General features: G+C 34.0%; 1 protein-coding gene and 1 long non-coding RNA gene across 2 annotated transcripts in view; one reads left to right on the forward strand and one right to left on the reverse strand.

Moving 5' to 3' along the window:
- Positions 1 to 17,700, forward strand: part of LINGO2 (leucine rich repeat and Ig domain containing 2) — a 380,445-nt gene that overhangs the window by 327,247 nt on the left and 35,498 nt on the right. The gene's annotated exons all lie outside the window — the stretch shown is intronic.
- LOC141500511 (uncharacterized) overlaps positions 1 to 17,700 on the reverse strand; it is a 53,458-nt gene that overhangs the window by 401 nt on the left and 35,357 nt on the right. The window contains exons 2-3 of the long non-coding RNA XR_012471947.1: positions 11,117 to 11,211; positions 3,396 to 3,481 (exon numbers count right to left, since the gene is read on the reverse strand). This is a non-coding gene — a long non-coding RNA (uncharacterized LOC141500511). The remainder of the gene's footprint in view (positions 1 to 3,395; positions 3,482 to 11,116; positions 11,212 to 17,700) is intronic.

Here is a 17,700-nt window from a genome sequence, read left to right on the forward strand (position 1 = left end):
AAAATACTGGTGATTTGCCATTTCCTTCTTCAGCTCATTTTACAGATGAGGAAACTAAAGTAAGCAAGATTAAGTCACTTGCCCAGGGTCACACAGTTAGTAAATGTCCAAGGCCAGATTTGTTCTCAGGTCTTCCTGACTCTAGTCCTGGTGCTGTATCAACTGTACTACTTCATATGTCCTCTGCATAAATTATTTTCTGCTAGATATGAATTTAATATCAATGTTTAAATCTCAAATAAAATTATACCAAATTAAGCATACCTAGGGAACTGATAAACAGGAGAACCATTTCAGTCCAGACTGTTATGTTTATGTTCTACTCAGAAGAAAATAATCCATTCAGGTCATTACTGACATATCTTTAAATAGTAGTTTTCAAATTATTTTTGAGGATTAGTCAACTATTTGCCAACTATTAGCCAAATATTTGTTAAATATTTCTAGGTAGTAGATACTGTACTATGGGTTAGGAAAAAAAAAGACAAAGACTGTCTCAGTTCTCAAGAGGCTCACATTCTAATGACAGAAATATATAAATAGATGCATAAAAGAAATATTCAGAATATAGACAGATAACATGGGGATGAAGGCTCTTATAGATAAGAAGATATGGAATTGTCCCTTACTGTAGGTGGGATCTAAACTATCTTAAAGAAAACTAAAGAAATTAAAAGGTTGGGATTAAGGAGATTCAAAGCATGAAGGACACATAAAGATGAGAAATGGACTATTATAACAAAGAAATTATAAGTAATCTAGTATAGCATATTCCAACTACAGTTAAAAATTGTACAAGAACAAAATCTAGTTGTGCTATATATTTTCTCAGTGTCCTTTTTCTTTTATATTAATGCTAATAAAAATTCATGAAAGAGGAAAAAAGAAAATTTAAAAGCAATATCAACTCAATGATGATTTTATTAAGTGTCAGAATTTAGATGAGAAATTGTGTTAAACACACACACACACAAACACACACAAACACACACACACACACACACACACACACACACACATACACACACATCCCAGAAGTGGTGCATTAGACTTTTCCAGTGGTCTGCTATCTTTGTGCCTAAGAATGAATATAGACATAAAATGCATGTTATCCGCATTATGGAAGTTTCAAAATATTAAAAAGTAATTTCTCCTTTCATCTTATAGAATAAACAACCAGAAGCTCCCTAGAAATAAATTAAAGATCTCTTTACTGCTACGAGAGTACTTTAGCACCCATTCTGTATTCCCTCCCCCAAGTTTTACTTGCTTTGTCAGATTGGGTCCCCAAATGGGAAATTTTAACTCAAGATCTAGGGATGACCCTATGATTGGGGGGGGGGGGGAGATGAAAGGAGAGAGAAATAAAATACCTACTACTTTAAGCTCACAAGTCCCCATTGGTGTACATCCCAAGAACCATCAGTTCTTAGCTTTTTGGAAAGATATTTATTCAAATGTCATGACAAGTCATAGTTTTAAAGTATTTTCCCTCAAAATCTTAGGTAAGTTCTTCCATAAATTGATGCAGAGCCTATTATCGGAAGAAGTAAAGCAAACAAAGTAATGTGATAGAAAGGTCATAAATGTGTCCAAGGCTACACAAAACTTGAGAACCATCTTTTATCTGGAGAGAAGTCCACTGAGTGTCATATATGTCAGTGTTGTTGATGGATTTGGTCCTGCTAGACACGTGACTCAGTTTACTCCTTATAATCGGGTTGGGGAACCCTTTTTCTGCCAACAGTCATTTGGATATTTATAATATCATCCCTGGGCTATATTTAGTCAAACACTTAGTTAATTCACCCCTAAAAAAATCTCAACCCCCTCTACTACCTGCAATTGTCTTGGCAATGCCAGATCAATACAGCCCTCATGCTAAAGATTCTCTGTCTCTGCCTTATAGAGAGCATCATCTCTGTCAGACAGGTCAGTCTCCTGGACTCCCTGGGCTAAGTCTTCAAAAGACAACCATAATGAACAAGTCTGCTATCTCTTACTTGATATCCCCCTAATCAGGTAAATTGAGTTTTTCTACAATCCTTTCCATAGCCAGGGTATTATTATAACTATTATTATGATTTAAATGAATATTTCTTCCAGGAGATTTATTCAATGAAGAGTTGCAGTGATAATTTATCATGCTTTGATGACCTAGTTATTAATGTGGTTTCCAAAAGTACTTTTATAGTATTGTAGAAGTTAAAAATTTGAAGGGACCTGAAACCAAAGGATAAAAAATTAAATAACTTGCCTAAGGTCAACCAAGTAATTAGTAAGAATCAGAATTAGAATTCATAGACCAGTGTTCTTTTTTGTTGCCTCTCCAATTTAGAAATATTCATTTCTTTGCAAACAAAAATTTTTATATTGGGTGAATCTGATTATAGGCAATTGATTGAGTCTCATTAATTAGTGATAAGGACATGATTCTAGTCAGAGTGACTGAACACTTCCATAGTGTTCTTAACAGACCATCATCAATCAATGTTAAAGTCAGTGACCAGTTTACTGAAAATGAAGTCAATCCAACTCTTGCTGATGCTCCAACTGAATAAAAAATTTTGAATGTCATTAGTTTCCTTTAATGTGGCAAAACACCTGGGTGTTGATTTTATTGCAGCTGAGATTTGGATATATGACATGAGGAAATTATCTCCCCAGGAATTCAAGGATGTTTCCATTGATCATCTTTAAGGGGAGTTTTTAGAATAAATTATCCTATGACAATCACAGGCAATCTCTTTTAGTCATTGCTGGTAAGTTTCAGTTTCAATAGGCTGATCCTTCACCCATCTATGAACCAATGTGTCTTCAGAAAGGGTTGAGAAACATTCAATATGGTGTTTGCTACCCAACAACTCTAGAAAATAGGCTAGGAGCAGAATAGAGGTCTGTATATGACATTTCTAGATCTGACTTTTGGCCTTTTATACTATCTGTCATGAGGGCTTATGGAAAATTATGTCATAATTTGTTGCCCAGAAAAATTCATCAGTATTGTACATTAATTTGTGTCCTTGTGGTTTCCCAGTCACCAGTGGAGGGAAGCAAGGCTGTGTCCTTGCTACCATGCTATTTAGCCTGATACTTTCAGTCATGTTATCAGATGATTTCAATGAGAACAAACATGCTATCAAAATCAGTTGTCTCACTGATGGTAAATTCTTCAACTTTAAAAATCTATAAGCCAAGACTAAAGTGGGGGGATGGTTGGTGCATGATCTTCTGTTTGCAAATAACTGAGGCTGAGATGCTTGTATGGATCAGTTCTGTGCTGCTTATGCTAATTTTGGCCTAACAATTAACAACAAAAAAACATACTATCCATATGTGGAAACACTGGTTACAACAAATGTAAACATTTTGAATATTGTAATTAATTTAATTACCTTGTTAGTACACTTTCCAGAGATGTACACATTGATAATGAGACTGGCACACACATTGCCAGAGCTAGTTCAGTGTTTGGTAGGCTCTGAAAGAAAATGTTTGAGAGGAGTATTAGACTGACTATCAAATTGAGCGTCTATGAAGTCATTATGTTGACCTTATTGTTGAATGCCTATAAAATCTATACAATCTACCAACACCATGCCAAGAAACTGAATTCCTTCCATTTAAATGGTCTTAGGAAGATTCTAAAGATTATCTGGCATACCAGACATTGAGGTCCTTTCTCAAGTTAAACTGCCAAGCATTCAAACATCACTACAAAGAGTGCAATTCTGATGAGGTTACCATATTGTTCAAATGCCAAATGTACACTTGCCAAAAAAGACTATTTTATGGAGAACTCATACAGGGCAAGTACTTGTAGTGGGGTGAGAAAAAGTGATTCAAGGACATTTTCAAGGTCTCACTTAAGAACTTTGGAATTAATTGTGCAGCTTGGGAAACAATGGCACAGGGCCATTCAGCAGGGTGTGCCCTCATCAGAGAGGATGCTGTGTTCTATTAGCAAGGCAGAATGGAAGCAACTCAAAGAAAATGTGAGATGCACAAGATTAGAGAATACATCCCTAGTGTTCACAAGGACTATTTGTACCCAATCTGTGGTAAACATTTTGAGCTCATATTGGCTGAGCAGCCATAGTCAAACACTGCAACTTGTTTCTAACTAATATAGCAATGTTATTTTGGTCCTTTTTGATAACAAAAGGACAAGAATCAAGCAGCATAATCATTCTTGCTAAACATTCAGCTGAATTATAAGATTTTTAAACATTATATAAAACAACTTTAATGTATAATATTTAATGCCAAATTACATTTTAATATAAGCACAAAAGTTTGAAATTGCAATTCAAAATGGTTCACCATATCAGAATTGAACTAGAGTAAAATAGTTTTCTTTCCTATAAATCCCCATTACCAAAGACGTATTTCAGATACATAAAAATAATTGAACAAATTGAATTGGCATTGGGAAAAATTAGAATATACTTTATATTAATAAAATATAATTTTATAAAAATAACAATAATTGCTAGGATTTATATAGCACCTACTATGTACCAGGTCCTTTAAAAATATTATTTTCTATAGTTGAGAAAAATGAGGCAGGGGTTAAATTACTTGCTCTAGGTCACCCAACTTCTAATTTCTGAATTTAGGTTTGAATTTCACTCTTCCTGACTCCAGGTCAAACTCTCTACCCACTGTGCCACCAGCTTCCTCTCAGTCTGATTTTATCTTTAGTTTTTAAACATTGGCTTATAAGTGAATTTTATGGAATTAATTAAAAATATAAAAAGTTCTCCCTGAGAAAAAGTGAATACATTGAAAAACTTTATACATTGTTAAGGCAACATGATGTAGCAGGATCAGAAAGAACATATCCTACCTCTGATATTTACTATCTGATCAATTATAGGCAAAATAATTTATCTCAGTTTCATCAATGAGTTTGATTTAATTATTACAGTGGCTCTTAGATTACTTTGTAGGATTATGAAAAGATCTATGTCAAAAGCTACACAAATTTTATTTCTCTTCATAATTTAAATTATAATTGTTATTGTTAGTATTATTTGAAGACTTACTTTTTTTAGCCTTTAACTTTTTTATTACCATTTTAGTAATAACCAATACCTCAAGGTATCTTGAAGAGTTAGTCTCCCTTTATATACCTTATTTCCCCATGTTTAAGACATCCTTTTTCAAAAAATTTGGGGTCTAAAAACTGGGAACATCTTATACTGTGATTATATATATTTTTTACTTGCATTTCCTGTTTTTTCTTGTTTGTCTTTGCACTCATCATTTTGCATTTGTTAACCAATATATTACATAGATTACATTTTGCCACCGTCTGCCCATAAATGGCTCAGAAAAAATTTTTGTACAGTGCTGACTTCAAGTTCAAAGTGATTCATTTGCAAAAGTGAATAGAAATTGTGGTAATGAACATCACTTTTTTCCTCCAAATGAGAAAACAATCTGAGACTGACTCGGGAAAGAAGAAACCCTACTGAAAAAACCATGGCCAAAAAGGTCATGAGTGATAAGTCAGCCAAATGGCCTGATTTAGAGAGGGAATGAAAGAGATGGATTGAAGAGCAAAGGACAATTAAATTCTTTTGTCCACAAATATGGTTCAGCATGAGGCAAGAAGAACTGCTAAAGAAAAAGAAGTCACTAATTTCAAGGACACAATTAGGACTTCAGGTATATGAAACAGAATGGACTAAGTATGCATCCATGCCCCAAACTTTCCCAAAAGATGCCTGAAAGCTATGAGTGTAAGGTCCTTGAATTTCATAATGAATAAAATTTGAGTTCAATAACTTTATGCAATACTTTTTTTTCAAATTTTGGACCCCCAAATTAAGGTGTGTCTTACACATGGGGAAATACAGTACATACTGCATGTTCCTCCTTGACTTCAGAATAATAAATTTTATTACACAATATTTTTAAGGAAAGGACTTTGCTAAATAAATGAAGATTATTTCAGATTGTGACATCTTTAAATAAGGCTTACAGAACCATTTTCCTTCTCAGTGTTGCTATAAATGAAAACATCTTGTAGCATAATATCAGAGAAAATCAATACTGCATAATTATCTATGTGCACAGTCTATTGAACATTTTGCTTCTGTGTGTAAGTGTAGGAGGATTAAGTGAATTATAGAGAATTAGAAACCTTATAATCCCATTGTTACCCAAGTTGTATGAAGAATGGTGCTATGTGAAAGAAAAATAAGTGATCTCATATTCATCATTTCAGTAACATTCACCAAACATATACTGAGTGCCTATTATGTGCCAGATACGATGCAGGGTGTTGAAGGTATAAAAAAAGTAATCAGCACATGATATTGTTTCATAAATCTTTTCTCTCCTTCAAGAGTTTGTAGGATCATAGAATTAGAGCCAATCATTTTACAGGTGAGGCAACTGAGGCCCAACTTTGCTGTTGGTCTCCCTATCTTACGTCTTCTCATTTCAATGTATCTTCCACTCAACTATCAAAGTGAAGGACTTAAAGAGCACTCCTGTGCCCAATTTAGTCAGTTTCTGTAACTCCCTTTTAGTAGGCTCAAATATAAAATCTTGGTTAATCCTTCATAACTTAGATCCTTCCTATCTTTCTAATTGTCTTAAACTTGATTCTCTTTTATGTGCTCTATGATACAGTAACACTGACTTTTTTCACTGTTTCTTAAATAAGACACTTACCTGACTTGGTGTGTTTTTATTGATAGTCTCCTTTTCCTAGAATTCTCTGCCTCCTGACTTTGCCTATTTTCTGCAATAAGCCTTTCCTAGTCTTCCTTAAAGATATTACCATCCTTCTGACATTATATCTAATTTATCTAATACAGTTATCCTTACCATACTGTGAGATTTAGGGGTGCAGTGCCCTTCTCCTTACAATATGGAAAATCCATGTCCCTTCATACCAGAGAAGTCTGCATTATTATAATATTAAAAGAAAAAATATTATTATATGCTAATATATATTTTATTCATTTTTGAATTACTGGACTTTTTCTGAATCATCTCTTAGCCTTCATGCATTGTCTATCTTCAACTTCCACAAAACTTCCCAAATATTCCCATTTTAAAAAAACAAATGTGATGGAGGAAAGTTGCAATGTGGAAGGGATAAATGTATTTTGTTTCTTCGTAGTTGTTTACATGTTGCCCATAGGAGTTATTTTTGCTTTTTTTGCTATTATTGCTTTGTATTCATGGCACTTAGGACAGTTAGGTCCTTGAATCCATTATTGATTTGACTCAACCCAAGACCATACAAGCAGTAATTAACAAAGTGAGGATACAAACACAGGTCATACTTTGAAACATTCTTTCTACTATGCTATCTTCTCATAAACAACCTATATTGTGTGCTAGGATACTCAAGTAGATCTATCATGATAATCAGTGTAGATATATCCTTAACCAGTATAGGTTACTAGTGTGCCATAGCTCAGTGTATCATAATTTGAAATATCTCCAGGAGAATAAGTGAATATGTCCAGGATCTATTATTTCATTTCTATGATTACTCCTTAGGTAGAAACTCCCCCAAGTGATTCAAATCACAATCTGTCTATAAGTTATCGACTTTCCCATGATCATACCACTAGTAAACATCAGGAGAGACATTTGAACCTACATCTTCCCATCTCCAGACTCATCACTCTATCCATTACAAAATCATGTCTCTCTCCTAGAATATTAGCAAGCAGTTTGGGATCATTTAAAGTACTATATACAGTAGTTTCTCAAATGTCTGGTATCCTCTTTCTCTTCAATTCTCAGTACATCACATTGAATTATCTGTAGTGCCTGTCTGAGATATCAGTGGTATTGGACCAACCTACTGGGTTATCCTTGTAAATGGTTTGTAATAATATGCACATTCTTCATCCATTTTAATTTTCCTAAGTGAATTTCTAGGTCTATTGCTTTTATGTGATTGATCAAAAAAGTCTCTGTAGTGTTTTAAGGGTCGAGTACAATTCCTCAACTAACAGGAAAATCTTTGTAATCTTTCTGTCAATAGGAAATCTCTCTATTGATTAAAATTTTTACAGGGTATTCCTTAAGAAATGAATAAACATGTTTGGCAAGCATGGGACTGTAGTTTTTGTTATGATTTCTAATTTCTTCATTTTTTGAATCTTTGTTTTAGCTAAATATTGACTATACTCAATCAATTAATTCTAAAGTGATCCCTATGCCATATATCAACATTTTTGCTTTTATAATCCTACATTCAGTTTCTCCTAAAGTGTTGAAGAAAGAATCCTTAGTATACAGTTTTGAGGCTACACGTAGTCTTGGTTTTGACCTTTTTCATTTCTTCATCACCAATCATATTTTCAAGTTTAAGATTGTCTTGGACATCATCTTCCCTTGTGCCATCTTCCCATTGAAGTCACCAAATGCTATGACAAATATTGACCTGACTTGGTTCTGATGATTTTGTGAAAGTTTTCATAGAATTTTGCAAATATTTCAACTCTTCAACCCATGTGGCATTGTCTCTTAGAACCATGGTGATCTCTTTACTTTCATTTTGAACACTGCAAGACAGGATAACCAAATGTTTCCGGAAATTATGCTTGATATTGTCTTTGTGTACTCAATAAAACAAATTCCTTTATTCATTTCTCTAAGGAGAATGTATGGGATGCCTTTTCATTTAAGTGAAACTTTTTATGTCTTATTTCATTTATTCAAAAAATTTCAAAATGGAAGTGATTTATTTCTTCTAATATATCCACTCATTTGCCATTAGAAAAAGGTAGCACATTAAGACTAACTGTCTTTTATTAATGATTCTAAGTCTCAAAACTGTGCTTCTCATGATCTTCTTTCACCTTTACCTGGCATGACTTTCAATCTCTGACATCTATTCCATGCAAAGAGAAAAAAAGGAAAATTAAATTTTTTCCCAAAAGGGGTGAAGTTTTTTTTAATACATAGTGTTCAAAAATGAATTAAATATAGAGCAAATCCTTTATTCCCACAAAAAAGAGAATGGTAAGAACAAAAGAATCATAAGATGAATGTCACAAAGAATGATTAGAAGAGAATTCAGTAACTTAGAACTATTAACATATATTTTGAGAGGTCAGCATTTAAAACTGTTGGAACAGGAAATGATTTTTGTAAGGCTTTTAAATAGCCACTTTTACCTCTACTAAGCATAGTTTGAAAAAATGTCACCCACAATTATCTTTCTAGTGATTTTTGTTTGGATTCTTACTCTTCTATTTGCACCATCTCCTTCCGCCACTACTTAAGAAACTCTCTCTCCTAGTGGCATTAAAAGGCCTGATAAAAGAAATTTTCCCTATCATCAGCAACTGCTACTCAAGTTGATTCTACTACTGATGGGAGATATTGCTGATATGAAAGCAGGCCTTCAGCCCCCTTGAGTCTCATAAGACTTTGTATCAAAGGGGGAAAAAGACATAAAAATGAGGCAGGTTTATCCCATATATTGGCTTACTTGGTCAGGACATATTCACAATTTGCAAACTGAATGGGTGATACATTTCTTGATCCTGCAGACACCTCAAAGAATCATCCTCATGCACTGAAGCTAGAAGTAAGAGAGTGAGTCTAGGAGTGTATCACCCCTTTAAGTTTGCTGCTTACAAGGCTTTGGCTTCTCATTATTTAGGGGAATCAAGTTTTCATAGAAATAAGTCACATATGGCTGGATTCCTACATTCACCCCCCACCCCAATCCCTACCTCAAACTAAGTGCTGAGAACTTCAGAACAAAACAAAACAAACTCTCTATATAAATTCCTTTTGCTACTGGCATTTCAAGTCAACTAAATTAAATAATTACTTGAGTTTTCATAATGCTTTATAATACAAGCTATGGACAATACATTCTGCTTGACAAAAAGACAGAATAGAGTCTAAGCTTATATTCTTTGGGGGAGAGATTCGGTACACACACACACACACACACACACACACAAACAGGAGAAAGAGAGAGAGAGAGAGAGAGAGAGAGAGAGAGAGAGAGAGAGAGAGAGAGAGAGAGAGAGGAGTAAATACAAATAAAACCAAAGGAAAGACATAAGACAAAAACAGGGGAATCCAGAAACCTCATAGTCATTTCACATTCCCTGATAAAATTCACATATTGGAGATACTCATGGAGTACCTAAGAGAATGGTAATTAGCTAATATTAGTACCATGAATATGACAAGTGACATGCCAGCTGTCAGTTAACTGTGTATCATAATCTTCAGTGCAGCCAAAACATCATTGTATGAAGTTTACTTTATATAATGCTTCCTGATGGTTCCCTTCCTGGAATATTCACATATTTCTCTAGGAGAATAAATTTCTATTTTTTCTTTTACTTTTAAATTATATAAATATTTTATTTATTGTCCAATTACTTGCAATGGTAGTTTCTACCAATCATTTTTTGCAAGGTTTTGAATTTTACCATTTTTTTCTCCCTTCCTCCCTTTCCTCCCCCCTCCCTCCAATAGAAGACACTATGATACAGTCTTTTCATTTGCTTAAGGAGAATAATTTCACCACGGGTAATTTATGATGGTCTGCATTATTTTGTGGCTGGGAAGCTGCTGCTTTACAGTGACACCTAACTAGCTTTTGATTATGCTTTATCATAGAGAGAAAAGTAACTAGAAGCCTAACCATGTCTTCTTGCACAAGGCAAAGAGATTCTTAGAAAGCACAGTAGCTCATGTTACATTTTGCCCTAATAACTGCACATTAATTTAAAATCAGATGTCAGAGTAGGAAAGGTTCTTAAAGACCATTTGGTTCAATGCTAATAATGTCAAATGAGGAAACTGAAGCCTAGAGAAGGGATGTAACTTAGTCAAGGACAAACAACTAGTATGAGGCAGAGTCAGGTCTAAAATGTATTTCTCATTCATTTTCTGTTATCCCACTAATTACTTCAAATTACTAAAGACTTAATCATATCTCAAAATATATTATGATTTTGAGAACAACCTCTCAGAAAACTTCAACATATGTCCCAGCTGTACCTTTGTTGAATCCCACAGAGAACTACTTGACCATAGTTAAGAATCATATGCACACTTGTTAAACATCTGCTAGGTAGGTCAAAGATACATAATTAACACTGACCTTGAGTAGCTTGTTGCCATTACCAAGTTTCACATATCACAGTGTGTGGTGAGGTCCTTTATTATAATTTCTTCAAAAAACAGAATAGCCTATTACTGGAACAAAATGAAATAAATTATTTCAATAGGAACTCAGCTAAATATTTGTACCTGTAAAAGTTAAGCTCATAGGGAAAAATCTTTGGAGGATTAAAAATACATATTGAATCCTTTGCTTTTTAATGTCACCTTAATTTCTGAATATAAGCTTTCTCTTTACCCTACCAAGGCAACCAGTATTTGAAAGAAAAAATAAAAAAAGAAAGAGAAAAGACTAATAAGGAAAACTACAATCATTCTGACATGACAGGATATCAAAATTGGAATGAATTTTTAAGACACATGTTCTATATCCACAATATCCGACCTCTTCAAAGAAAGAAAATGCATTCCCTCATTTCTTCTCTGGGACCAAATTTCTTCTTATTGTTGTTGTTTCATTTACATTATCAACAACAGCAACTATTTATGTTGCTTTTCTGGTTTTATTTACTTTATTGTATATTAGTTTACATCAGTTCCTTCTCAAAACCTCTCCCCACTCCCAAAACAATAAAATGAGAAAAAAGAACCTTTTGTAACAAATATGCACTGCCAAGCAAAGCAAATGTTCATATTGACCAGGGTCAAAAATATATTCCTAGCTCTTCATCTTTTATTTCCCATTACCTCTCTGTCAAGAGTAAGGATAGCACAAGTCATAAGAAATCATGGTTGGTCACTGCACTAGTCAGAATTCTCAATTATTTTGTTTTTATTTTTAATATTGCTGCTCTTATTTGAACTGATCTCTTGGTTCTGTTCACTTCCCTCTACCTCAGTTCATGCAAGTATTACCAAGTTTCTCTGAAGCCATGATTTTCATCATTTCTTACAGCACAATAATACTCCATTATATTGTTGGATAATGTTGCAACTTCAAAATAAGCTTCAATGCATATTTTTATATGGGTCCTTTTCTTTTTCTTTGATCTCTGAGATATAGGCCTTGCAATGAGTGGCATGGTTGGGTATACAAAGTTTAATAATTTGGGGACATATTTTCCCTTATTCCCTCATCCTCCAAATTTGTTATTTTCCTTGTTTTCCCCTTCATCTTTGACAAATTGATTCATGTGAGAGGTAAACTCAGCTTTACTTAATTTGCATTTTTCTAATTATTTCTGATTAGAACATTTCTTCACGTTACTTTTGAGAATTCATATTACTTCTTTTAAAAATTATTTGTTCATAGACATTAATTATTCATCAAATGGTCTGGAATAGCTTTTATTCTCATAATTTGAACCAGTCCCACATATGTCTTAGAAAGGAGAGTTTTAGCAGAGAAACATTGAAAAATTTTTTCTAATTAAAGTTTCCCTTCTAATTTTAAATGTATTGGTTTTTCTGTTCAACAACTTTTTAAATTTATGTAAGCAAAAGTATTTTTTTATTCTTTAACTTCTCTATGATATGACATTTTATATACACATTATATGCATAACATAATTCATCCATTTGAAGCTAGATTTGGAATATGATGTAAATGAGGAGGTGATCTAAAGGGGGAGTTTTTAGCCTGGGAACCAGGAACTTTTATTTCAATATATTTTTTTCTTTACAATCTTGCATATTTTATTTTTTGAATTTAAAATATTATTTTGAGAAGATATTAATGACACAAAACAAGATTTAGAACCATTGGTCTAAACTTAATTTCTTTCAGCATTTTCTCGTTTTCCCAGGAATTTGTCAAATACTGAATCCTTACCACTGGAGTTTGGGGGTTTATCAAATGCTAAAACCGTTGGTTTATTTGTTTCTATATGTTATACATATGCATTTCCCCCATGCTTCTTTAAATTCATTATATTCATCATTATTTGTGGCAAAGCAATATTCTATTACATTAATCTACTATAGTTTATTTAGCTGTCTCACATTAAACAGTCATCTATTTAGATTCCAATTCTTTGCTAACACAAAAATGTGGTTATGAATATTTTGGTATATATGTATATTTTCTTTCTGTTTTTGAACCATTTGAATATATTTCTTTTTTTGTTGGTTTTTTTAAGGTATTTTTGTAAGGCAAACAAGGTTAAGTAGCTTGCCCAAGGCCACACAGCTAGGTAATTATTAAGTGTCTGAGACCAGATTTGAACCCAGGTACTCCTGACTCCAGGGCCGGTGCTTTATCCACTATGCCACCTAGCCGCCCCCGAATTTATTTCTAATAGTGGGATTTCTATGTCAAAGAGAATGAATATTTTGATTACTTATTTAGTAAAATTCTGAATTGTTTTACAAAATTTATCTGATATTCTATTTTCTTTAAAAATTTGGGGGATGTGAGTTGAAATTTCATTGTTTTTTTTTATATATCTCTTATTGGTGATTTGGATCTGTCTTTCATAAGACTGATAATTATTTGTAATTCTTCTGATAACTAGTTGTATCCTTTTTTTCTATCTACTATTTGAGGAATAATTCTTGGTATCATAAATTTGTGCTAGTTCCCTACATAACAGATATCAGAGGTATGGTTATGAAATTTTTCTTTCTTTTAGGATCATAATACAATGTGATCCTCCAAGAGTTTCCTAGAAACATAAAAACTCAAGGTATTGGACTATATGCAGTTACAATATGATATAAGTATGCCTTTGTACATGTATAAATCATTCAAAATCCAATTTATCTACAAAATCCAAACATATGTTATAAAGAACTTTAGAGATTATAAAAGTTTCACAAATGTCACATTTGACTTATACCCTATAAAAAGGGAATGTGGTATAGTTCAATACCTCCACCAACACTAAATCTTAGTAGACAATCTTTGAATGGTATTCTAGGTGAATTTTATTGACTTTTTTTCCTTCATCTCACTGAACCAAACCTGCCATGGGCCTCCATAAATTTGGCTAGGGTGCTCTGTTAACAGACAAACTCTTTGGTGAACCTGAATTAAAACTTCCAATTCATGGGATAGTAAACTGTGACTCTGAAAATTGTGAGTTTTCTGAGTAAAATAATGGATTTAGAGCTTAAAGGGACTTTTAGTACAATTTCTTAATTTTACAGTTAAGGAGAATGAAGTCTAATGAGGTTCAGTGACTTACCAAGTGTCACACAGTTATTAAGTGAGTGAGTTGACCTTTAAAACCAGGTCCCCTGGGGTAACTAGGTGGCACAGTAGATAGAGCACCGGCCCTGCAGTCAGGAGTACCTGAGTTCAAATCCGGCCTCGGACACTTGATAATTGCCTAGCTGTGTGGTCTTGGGTAAGCCACTTAACCGCATTTACCTTGGAAAAAACCTAAAAAAAAACAGGTCCTCTGACTTCAAATTTGGTGTTCTTTCCACCTTAGGGCAGTTAGATAGCACAGTGGATAGAGCAATGGCCTTGGAGTCAGTTTGAAGCCAGTCTTTTAAAACAGCCTTTGCTAGCTATGTGACCTTGAGCAAGTAACTTAACCCTGATTGCCCCACATCCAGGTCTATCTCCAATCATCCTGATTCATATATGACCACTGGACCCAGATGGTTCTGGAGGAGACAGTGACTTAGCACAGTATCCCCTCATTCAAATACAATTCACCTGCTTGTCATGGTATTACCTTCCTGATATCCAGGTCTTCTTTGAGAATGAAAGACAAATGTCATCATCATCATCATCTACCCACTATACCATCCTACATTGTACTACTGAGTGTTTTATTCAATATAAATGAAACCTGTGATTGTGTGCTCAACAATGGAAAGGAAAACATTGTGCAAAAAAAAGTATATTTGTAATACAGGTTCAAATCCTAGCTCTTCCTCTTACCATTTAATGCTCTTTAGTTACTCATGTGATCTTCAGCAGTACTATTTTTTTGTTTATGTATAATGTATCTCCTAACCCTAAATATATGATTCTATGATGTTAATATTGTTTCATTCATTGTTTTTATTTCCATGGCCTGCCACTCATTAAATGTTTGTGGATAAAATTATTTATTATGTGCTATATCTACTAAATAACATACAGATCATCATTAATATTACCACTATTTATCCTCTATGAGGTGCTAAGCATCTTAACTGTCTTACCACAGCAACTTCCACAAATGACTCCATTTTACCAGTTAAAACCCTGAAATCAATTATTAATCAAAGTTCAGAAAATTCAGAAGCAGAAATAATGTAGAAAAGAATATAAAATTTGGGGCTCAAAATGGAGCTGAAAAAAATATTGTTCTATTTTATGGATGTAACCATGGATATGAAATATGCGGTTAGATGCAGTTTTGATATGTTTGCTTTGCTAAGCTAATTTTTATTTCTTTTTAGATCATTTATATGAGGAAAGACTCTCTGAAAAGGAGGTAGGAGTATATCTGGAAAGAAATGATATGTGGGGCAGCTAGGTGGCACTGTGGATAGAGCACCGACCCTGGAGTCAGGAGTATCTGAGTTCAAATTTGACCTCAGACAATTAATAATTACCTAGCTGTGTGGTCTTGGGCAAGCCACTTAACCCCACTGCCTTGCAAAAACCTAAAAAAAAAAAAGAAATGATATGTAAAAACAAAAGACATCAAGAAAATTAAAATCATTTTTATTGCACTATCAAAAAGCAGATAGCAGAGGGGATAGAAGCTTTCCCTTAAGTACTCTTCTAACTGCTGTCTTTGTCATCATCACTTTTGTCAGTTCCTCTACTTGTGTAATAAAATGTGGAAACATTCTGAATACCTAACATGAGATTTTTCTGACATCTAGAGTTAAGCAACAAATTGAAATTTACAATTTAGAGATATTTAAGAAATTAGAGAACTTATGGAAGTTTAAAGCCATATGAAAAAGAAGACCTGGAGGACAAAATTAATTTCTAAAATGGAAAATGGAAGAAGTGAGAAAAGGGACAGAACATAATTTGTTGGAAAACTACTGAGGTAAGATAGGAATTTCTGTAGATGAAGTGAATTATTTCAACGATTCTGGAAAGCAATTCAGAATTAACCAGGGGAGAACACAATGATAGTGCCTTTCAGTTTCATATCTTTCCAGATAATACTGTTGCCATTGGAGCCTCAAGTATATGTGAATACTGCTGATATTTTGCTGATCTAATGTATGATTTCAAAGCAGTCTTTTGCTTCTTCTTCTTCATATTCTCTTTAGCGGAAGCTGGATCTCCCCCCCACCCACCCCACCAAGTTAAAATGATAATGTCTGAACACCTGGCAATTACCAAATTGCTACTTTTGCAGACTGTTGTCATTAAGGTGTTTTGAGTATTTTAATAGCAGGCCAGAGACTATTTTAAGGCAAGAATATCCTGTGTTATCGTTTCTTTATTTGTCATATAAATAGTTTTTGAGGCCTGATCTCTAATATCCCTAACCTCTAGCTACATCCATTCTAAAGAACAAAACAACAAAATTAATTGAATTTTGAAATGGACTAAGCTTTGGCTAAAAAGAGCTCTAAGAAATGATCTCTCTGACTAGGTAAACAGGATATAGAAATGACAGAATGATGAAACACAGAGAAAAGGAGTGGGACTGAACCTGTGATTTTATTCGTTTATTGAATTTCCAAATGAGAAAACTCCTTCTATCAATGGGGGGGGGGGGGTTAATGTCCTCTCCACCACAGAGTCTTAGAGAATTGCCTAGAACATTGGAATATTAAGAGATTTACATACAGAAAACTTAAACTTGTGTCTTTTTATTATCAATATTATTTCTGTACACTATATTAATATGCCTCTCATAATAAATATTTTAAAATAAAATTCCTAAGAATTCGGAGTAGTCATTGAAATAGGATGTCAGATCACTTCCAGGGGATACCCTCTGTCCAATCTACCCAAGAAGGGTATGTAACAGGAAATGCCAGCTCTTTTGCTTCTTCAGGCCTCCCATCCAGAAGGATGTGGCTTTATCTGGCTCTTCCTTAATCCACATGGAGCTCGTGGGCTTTTCCATGGGGCCTGGTTGAGCCAAGCCTCATGGCTGCCCACCTTTTCCTTTCCTCCCCTCCCCTCTCTCTTGTGATGCACACCTTTCCAGACTTCTGCTGAGCCTCTCAGCTGCCCTGCCAAAATTAGTTAGCAATCCATGTGGCTTTTCATTAAACTCTTCTTAACTTTCCTATTACTTTCTTTGCTTTGTAACTTCTTTTAATAAATCTCTATTTTCTTTTACAGAAGAATTCCTGAGCCTTGAGCAAGATCTAGAAGGAAAGATGAGACTTAGGAAAGTATGGAGGAGAAGGTGGGCATTCTAGGTTTGGAGTTTGGCATGAGCAAAAGTGAAAGAATACAGTTAGAAGACAGCTATGTTTGGAGTTCAAGTAGAACAAAGTTTCATATAAAAGAATAGTAAAGATGAAGTTGGAAAGGAAGGTAGGGTGGGATTATACAGATATGGATGACTTATCAAGGAGCTTAAATTTCATCTTTCAGACAACTCCCAAAGCTACTTGAACAAGAGCTCACAGAGGGACCAGAAAAAGTGATACAAGGATTAGAATTGAGTGCACAACCCCACCCAGAATGGGCAACTGTGC

Source organism: Macrotis lagotis, chromosome X (genome assembly GCF_037893015.1).
Source record: "Macrotis lagotis isolate mMagLag1 chromosome X, bilby.v1.9.chrom.fasta, whole genome shotgun sequence".
Lineage (NCBI taxonomy): Eukaryota > Metazoa > Chordata > Mammalia > Peramelemorphia > Peramelidae > Macrotis > Macrotis lagotis.